Source organism: Nicotiana tomentosiformis, chromosome 1 (genome assembly GCF_000390325.3).
Source record: "Nicotiana tomentosiformis chromosome 1, ASM39032v3, whole genome shotgun sequence".
NCBI lineage: Eukaryota > Viridiplantae > Streptophyta > Magnoliopsida > Solanales > Solanaceae > Nicotiana > Nicotiana tomentosiformis.
Genome location: NC_090812.1, coordinates 96,787,654 through 96,796,068, shown reverse-complemented (window position 1 = coordinate 96,796,068; position 8,415 = coordinate 96,787,654). Strand labels below are relative to the sequence as shown.

Genomic DNA, 8,415 nt, shown 5'->3' with positions numbered 1-8,415 from the left:
ATAGCAAAAGAATCAATCGATCTAGGCGGTAAATTATGATACCATATCATTGCTCCCTTTGACAGGGTTTCCCCGAACTTGTTTAATAATACGGATTTGATCTTGTCATTTTCTAGATCGTTCCCTTTAATGGCATATGTGTAAGAGGTGACATATTCGTTTGGGCCGGTCGTTCCATTATATTTAGGAATTTCAGGCATGCGAAACTTCTTGGGGATTGGTTTGGGAGCTGCACTCGGGGGGAAGGGCTTTTGTACGAATTATTTGGAATCCAATCCCTTCAATATTGGTGGTGCCTCCGGGATTTGATCAACCTTGGAGTTATAAGTTTCTACTTTTTGTCGTTTGCTTTAATCCTCTTTTCTCTTGACTCAATTCATTTTGTCAGTTCCTCGAGCATCCAAATTTCAGGATTAGTCCCCGATTCATGTTCATTTTATTTTACTACAGCTGGCCCCGTTTTGTGGATGACTTCTCGGGGTGGACTGGGCTCGGCCCTGCTCGGTGCCTCGATTTGGCTCTGCAACTGAGTTATCGCTACATGTTGAGTTTGCAACATTTCGAAAATCATACGCAGGCTGATCCCGTCTTCTCCAACATTTTGGGTATTTCGAACAATAGATCGAGTTTCGCCATGAATGTTATTTTCGGGGTCGGAACGTTGGTTCGCCTCAATGGCCACATGTGAATTAACGTCGATTTGATCTACGGCCCGAGTTCCAACGGGGTCGAAGAGTGACCTTTCATCCCCGGGCGTCAGGTTATTATTCTCATCTTGAAGGCCAGTTTCGTTGTCGATAGGTAGGGCCATTAATTGAGAGTTTGCCGTTTTTAACCTGAAATCAGAGACACTTCCAAGAGTAAGTGCAAAATAGTGTGTTTTTCAGAGATTTGTACCAAATAATCACTATTATTCTTAGCCCCACGGTGGGCGCCAAACTGTTTACCCAAAAAACGGATAGAGTTGAATTTATACGTAAATCTAAGGATACGTGGTATAACTTGATACAAATTGAAAAAATAAGTAAAGATATATCAAATTTTGACTGTAAAAAGAATGAATACAAACCCAAATTAGATAGAGAGTGATTGATAAGAGAACAAGATGAATCAATATCAAAGTCTAAAGAGGATAATATTAGCTAGATATTATGTAAATTTCAGTGAATCTCCACCGGGGTCAGAACGTTAGCTCGCCTCAATGGCCACATGTGAATTAATGTCGATTGGATCTATGGCCCGAGTTCCAACTGGGTCGAAGAGTGACCTTTCATCCCCGGGCGTCAGGTTATTATTCTCATCTTGAAGGCCAACTTCGTTGTCGATAGGTAGGGCCATTAATTGAGAGTTCGCCGTTTTTAACCTGAAATCAAAGACACTTCCAAGAGTAAGTATAAAATAGTGTGTTTATCAGAGATTTGTACCAAATAATCACTATTATCCTTAGCCCCACGGTGGGCGCCAAACTGTTTACCCAAAAAACGGATAGAGTTGAATTTATACGTAAATCTAAGGATACGTGGTATAACTTGGTACAAATTGAAAAAATAAGTAAAGATATATCGAATTTTGACTGTAAAAAGAATGAATACAAACCCAAATTAGATAGAGAGTGATTGATAAGAGAACAAGATGAATCAATATCAAAGTCTAAAGAGGATAATATTAGCTAGATGTTATGTAAATTTCAGTGAATCTCCACCGGGGTCGGAACGTTAGCTCGCCTCAATGGCCACATGTGAATTAATGTCGATTGGATCTACGGCCCGAGTTCCAATGGGGTCGAAGAGTGACCTTTCATCCCCGGGTGTCAGGTTATTATTCTCATCTTGAAGGCCAACTTCGTTGTCGATAGGTAGGGCCATTAATTGAGAGTTCGCCGTTTTTAACCTGAAATCAAAGACACTTCCAAGAGTAAGTATAAAATAGTGTGTTTTTCAGAGATTTGTACCAAATAATCACTATTATCCTTAGCCCCACGGTGGGCGCCAAACTGTTTACCCAAAAAACGGATAGAGTTGAATTTATACGTAAATCTAAGGATACGTGGTATAACTTGGTACAAATTGAAAAAATTAGTAAAGATATATCGAATTTTGACTGTAAAAAGAATGAATACAAACCCAAATTAGATAGAGAGTGATTGATAAGAGAACAAGATGAATCAATATCAAAGCCCAAAGAGGATAATATTAGCTAGATGTTATGTAAATTTCAGTGAATCTCCATCAATTAACCCCCCCCCCCTACAGATGATAACCACTCTTCATATAGTGGGGGAATCCTACTTTGGATATAATTAAAAATATATAGTGGGGATCTCATGATAGATTAATTAATTAGCTTTTCCTTGATTCAAGGTGTGATTTCCGCCTGGATTCTCTCCCCAAATGCGGCTATAACGGCTTTTTGCTCCTTGACTCGGTCTCAATCTTGGCCGGTCTCGGTATCGGTCTCGGGGTCTTGAGTTCGATCTTGACTCGGTCTCGATCTTGGCCGGTCTTGATATTGATCGGTCTCGGGTTCTCGAGCTCGATCTCGGTATTGATCGGTCTCGAACTCGACAACCCAACTTCACGTCAACGCTCGATATTATAATGATGAACTTATGTCCATCATGCTCTAATCTTGATTAGTCACACGAAGGACAAATTCGATTTTAACCGTATACACTTATATATTTGGTAATTCATTAAAAATTAAAATGATTGTATTATTGTGTGGGATATGATGATTCAGAAATCGGCAGTAGAATTTTCATGATTTTAGAGAGAGAAAACGGGGTTTTGAAGAGGAACAGAAGGTCAGATCAGAACGTGAGTCAGAGGGGTTTAGCTCTTAGGCGTGGGTTACCCATTTAATTGCCTATACTTAAGGGATCACTACTAGTCTGAAGTCAGAAATTTTCTTATTTCCCTGTCTACAGAATAAATGTAGTCGGAAGTCCGACTACTTTTCCGACGTTTATTGTTTCGACTACTAGTTTTGGTCGGAACGCATCAGAAATCTAATTTTTCGACTACTTTCTAGCGATTTTGGTGGTTGAAAAAATGCGATTTTCTAGTATTAGATCCAATGTTATTATAGATTTGTATACAAATTATAAATATAAATATGATATGTTATTAAAAAAGAATCTCTATAAAAGTGGTAATTAAGTCTATAAAAAAGCATAGCTATAAAAATTCCTTCTTCTTTTTTCGTAGAACACCATTTTTTCTTAAAAAAATGGGCTACCCCTTATTCTTTCATAGAATCACCAAACTCCAGGACAATTATTCTAGACAGATAAATACAGTTATTATAACTTAAAGCTCATATATCATTCCAACTTTTAGCATATGCTTGTGAGGGATGTCAAAAACCTTGTTACTTTGCCTGAGGTTCTTCTTCAAGAAGTTGTAAGCATAATTTATTATCACTTTCTTTGCTATATCAGATCCTTTGCTCGCAATCACTTCATGTTCCCCTACCAAATGAACCACCCCGTACTATATGCTCTCTCTAGTACTTCTATTTCTTTTTTCACTAATGTAGCAAAATTCTCTTCTTTTTCGACTTGTTTTCTAATTGAATCTTCCTCCTCGGACTTCATTGAACCAACATTAATGCATAAATCATCCTCTAATTGTTTGATTTTTTCAGTGGATAGTCTGTGACTTTTTATTGCAATTGAAAACAAGCAATATTCTCGTATGAACTCTTTGAGCCTCTCCACCAATATTTTCTCGAAGTCCTCTTGCTCGTTACGCACATCATTGTATCCATAACGTACCACACAGCGAAAAACGTAGAGATCAGATGGTTGTACCCAACGGAAGAGGAATCTTTCTTCTACTGGAATTTTGCTGATGGGATGTGATTTGAATGAAACAAACACAAGAACAGAGTGTAAACACGGCACATTCGCTACATAATGCTTGAAAAATGGTGGAATTCCATTAACAAGTTCAGAATAGAGAAATGGCAAGTCCGGGTAGTCGATTGAAACTTGTTTCGTCCACTATTGCCTTAACTTTCTCAGGAGAAATCTTGTGATCTAACTCGAAGTAGTATTTCTTTCGATACACATAATTCCATACCTACATGATAAACATTAGAAACATAGCAAAAGCCAGTGGAAGATAGCCGCCTTGATCAAACTTGTAAAGGACAGAACTTAGGTACACAAGCTCAACCGTTCCAATGATTAGAGCATATGCGATTATAAAAAGAATGTGAGTTTTCCAGATCATAATTATGACTAGTATGAGGAAGGATGATGTTAATGTCATCACAAACACCACTGCTATTCCTGTAAACAGTGAGAAACACAAATCGTTTAATTTTGTGACATGTTATTATATGTTTCTTCCTAAGAATAAATTAATTTCACCTATGGTTGCTGAATTTTATCCTCACAAATCTAAATTTGTTCCGTTGGTAAAATTCTGTGACTTTACGTGATAATTGATTTAGTCCATTTACTTTAAAGCGACAAAAATAGTTTTGTGATTTTGCTATTACATCAGGTAATGTTCATTTAGTGAAATTAAACATGTACATTACCACCAACAAACATCAGTGTGATATATCTTCAAGAAAGAGAGGGAATTAATAGCTAGAAATGAACTTACCATAAGCGTTGCCAATTTTTGCAGTAGTCCTGAATCCGAGAGTAACAGCAACACAAGCCAACATGAGAAGGTAATTGACTTCAGGGATATAGACTTGCCCTTGATGTTTGGTTGATGTATGCACAATTTTAACGCGAGGAAAGCATCCTAATGCGAGCGATTGCTGGATTATAGAGAAAGTCCCAGAAATCATGGCTTGACTTGCAACGATAGCTGCAAACACTGCCACTACATACATTGGCCAATATATGCCATCTACATTTGTACATGAGGAAAAAAAAGCATAAATGTTCATTCATTTCCCTTCACGATGACATAAAATCTATGTTGTTCAGACTGTTCAACAATGTTGTCGGGTGCGCGTCGGATGTGTTTTTAGAGGATCTAACATGGATGCAACAATAGTTTTGGAGAGTCCGAGCTAGCAACATATATAGCATAAAACCTAAGTAATTGTTGCGGAAGCCGAATATATATAGAGAGAGTGATTAAATCACAACTACTATATCTAAAGGTAGCTAATAAATAGTAAATGAGACAATAATAAAAAGAACACCAGAAATTAACGAGGTTCGTCAAAATTTGATTGTTGCCTAGTCCTCGGACACAATCAACTCAAACTTTATTTCACTCTAAAAATACAAGTGAAATACTACAAGAGAGAAAGAAGATTCAAATGCCTTAGGAGATAATAAGGCAAGTGAGAGATGTTTACAAATGAACAAAACTATTGCTATTTATAGAAGGGAAATGGCCTTAATAATGTCATGCATGGCATCATATTAAGTGTGATCATGCAATGTAAATGCATGAAAAATGCGTCTACCAATTTCTTCCTAAAAGGAGGCTTCAAATGTTCACACTAGTTCACATTAATCTTGTCAAATTCAACAAATCTCCACCTTGGCAAGATTTCATTTTTTTTTCAATTTTCTCTCAATGAAAAATTTTGATTGTGTCTTTAACTTCAATCTTCAAAGTTCAATAATGTTGATCAAGTTCAAACAATGTTGAAACTTGATCGTAGTCACTACTTTTGTTAGCATATCAACAAGGTTGTCTGTAGTCCGAATTTTCTGCACCATGACTCCACCTTCTTCTATAATATCTCGTATAAAGTGATATCGAACATCAATGTGCTTCGTCCTTGCATGATAAACTTGGTTCTTTGCTAATTGGATAGCGCTCTGACTATCATAAAATAGTGTGATGCTTTCTTGACCAATACCAAGCTCTCTAAGCAACCCTTGAAGCCAAATTGCCTCCTTTACAGACTCCATAATTGCCATGTACTCTGCCTCAATAGTAGACAAAGCAACTGTTGACTGCAAAGTAGACTTCCAACTAACTGGTGCATTTGCAAAAGTGAAAACATAACCAGTAGTTGATCTACGCTTGTCCAAATCACCCGTATAATCCGAGTCACAATATCCAACCAAATACTGACTATCTTCCTGCTCAAAAATCAATCTAACATCTATAGTATTACGAATATACCGTAGAATCCATTTCACAGCTTGTCAATTCTCCTTTTCTGGATCATGCATATACCTGTTTACAACTCCGATAGCATGTGAAATATCAGGTCTTGTGAAAACCATTGCATACATCAAGCTACCAACGGGATTCGCATATGGCACTCTTGACATATACTCTCGTTCAGCTTCATTCTTCAGCGACATAGCAGCACTAAGCTTAAAGTGAGGAGCAAGAGGAGTGCTAACCGACTTCGTGTTCTCATTCATGCCAAATCGATCTATTACTCTCTTCAAGTATTCTTTCTGAGATAGATAGAGTTTCTTTGAATGTCTATCTCTTTTTATCTCCATGCCAAGAATTTTCTTCGCCTCACCCAAATCCTTCATCTCAAACTCCTTTCTTAGCTAAATCTTCAACTTCTCAATTTCCTCTTGACTTTTGGAAGCTATCAACATATCATCAACGTATAGGAGAAGATATATGAAGGATCCGTTTTCAAGCTTGCACAAATACACACAATGATCATATTTGCTTCTTTTGTACTTCTGCAGCAACATAAACTTGTCAAATCGTTTGTACCATTATCTAGAAGATTGTTTCAATCCGTACAATGATTTTTCAAGTTTGCACACCATATTTTCCTTTTCAGCAACTTTGAATCCTTCTTGCTGAGTCATATAGATTTTCTCTTCCAAGTCTCCATGTAAAAATGAAGTTTTTACATCTAACTGAACTAGTTCCAAATTCAACTGTGCTACCAAAGCCAACAAAACTCCAATGGATGAGTGTTTCACAACCGGAGAAAATACCTCATTGTAATCAATTCCCTCCTTTTGAGCGTACCCTTTGGCCACCAATCTTGCTTTGTAGCGAACATCTTCTTGGTTAGGAAATCCTTCTTTCTTTGCAAATATCCATTTGCACCCAATTGCTTTCTTGCCCTTCGGGAGATTGGCCAATTTCCATGTACGATTCTGATGAAGGGACTGCATTTTTTCATTCATGGCAATCCTCCACTTATCCTCTTCTAAACTTTGGACTGTGTCTTTATAAGTGATAGGAACACTATCAACTATAATTGAGGCTGCACAAGCCACCGTCTCTATGAGACGAACAAGTTTCTTTATTGTTCTTTTTGGCTTGCTGGTTGCTATTAATTCAAGTTGTTGTTGGGGTTCCTGAGTTAGAATATCCCCTGCCACTGACTCTTCTTCCACGGAAAAATCTTCCATTGTTTCCTCGTTTTCTCCATGTATTGGGAAAATTAATTTTCCCTCAAACTCCACCTGCTTTGAAGCACCATCAATTTGTTTGACATCTTCAACTGTCACCTTATCTGTTATGGAAGATTCATCAAAGGTAACATCTCTGCTGAATATAATTTTTCTTGTCTCTGAACATCATAAGCGGTATCCTTTGACTCCAGAAGTAATCCATATAAATATAGCCTTCTTTGCTCTCAGATCCAATATTGACTCTTTTACATGATAGTATGCAATTGAGCCAAATACATGCAAAAAATTATAATCTTCAGCAGGTTTTTCATACCATTTTTCAAATGGTGTCTTGCCTCCAATAGCAGAAGATGGTAGACAATTAATGAGGTGGCATGCATATATTATTTCCTCAACCCAAAATTCTTTGCCCAAGCCAACATTGGACAACATACACTGAACCTTTTTCAGCAAATACTGGTTCATGCGTTTTGCCACTCCATTCTGTTGTGGTATATTTCTGACGGTGAAATGTCTCAAAATACCATCATCTTCACAAATCTTATTGTAAAGATTATTTTTGTATTCTGTGCAGAGACACTTTATCTTTTTGCTTGTTTGAGTCTCTATCATCGCCTTCTATTTGAGAAAGATTCTGAGTACCTCATCTTTGATTTTCGTAGTATACACCCACACTCTCCGGGAAAAGTCATCAATAAAGGTTACAAAATAGTGTTTCCCACCTAATGAAGGTATTTTGGAAGCACCCCAAATATCAGAGTGAACATAATCCAAAATACCTTTAGTATTATGGATTGTTGTTCCAAATTTAACCCTTGTCTGTTTTCCCTTGACACAATACTCACAAAACTCCAAATTGCATGTCTTTACTCCTTTTAAAAATCCTTGATCTGATAAAATTTTCAAGGATTTTCCTCCAGCATATCCCAAGCGCATGTGCCATAGCTTGGTTGCTTCTGCCTCCTTGTCATCACTAGATGTCACTGTTGTTGTCCCAATAACCGTACTTCCGTAATAGTGGTACATGTTATTATTTCGCCGAATTCCCTTCATTACCACTAGTGCACCGGAGCATATTCTCACTA

The 8,415-nt window shown here is 37.3% G+C and overlaps 1 long non-coding RNA gene across 1 annotated transcript; it reads right to left on the bottom strand.

Annotated features, from left to right (window-relative positions):
* Positions 1-4,083: 4,083 nt before the first annotated feature.
* Positions 4,084-5,291, bottom strand: LOC104109645 (uncharacterized). Its single transcript, XR_011411977.1, has 2 exons — positions 4,617-5,291; positions 4,084-4,294 (listed from the first exon to the last, which is right to left on the bottom strand). It is a non-coding gene; the product is annotated as an uncharacterized lncRNA (long non-coding RNA).
* Between the last annotated feature and the right edge of the window lie 3,124 nt (positions 5,292-8,415).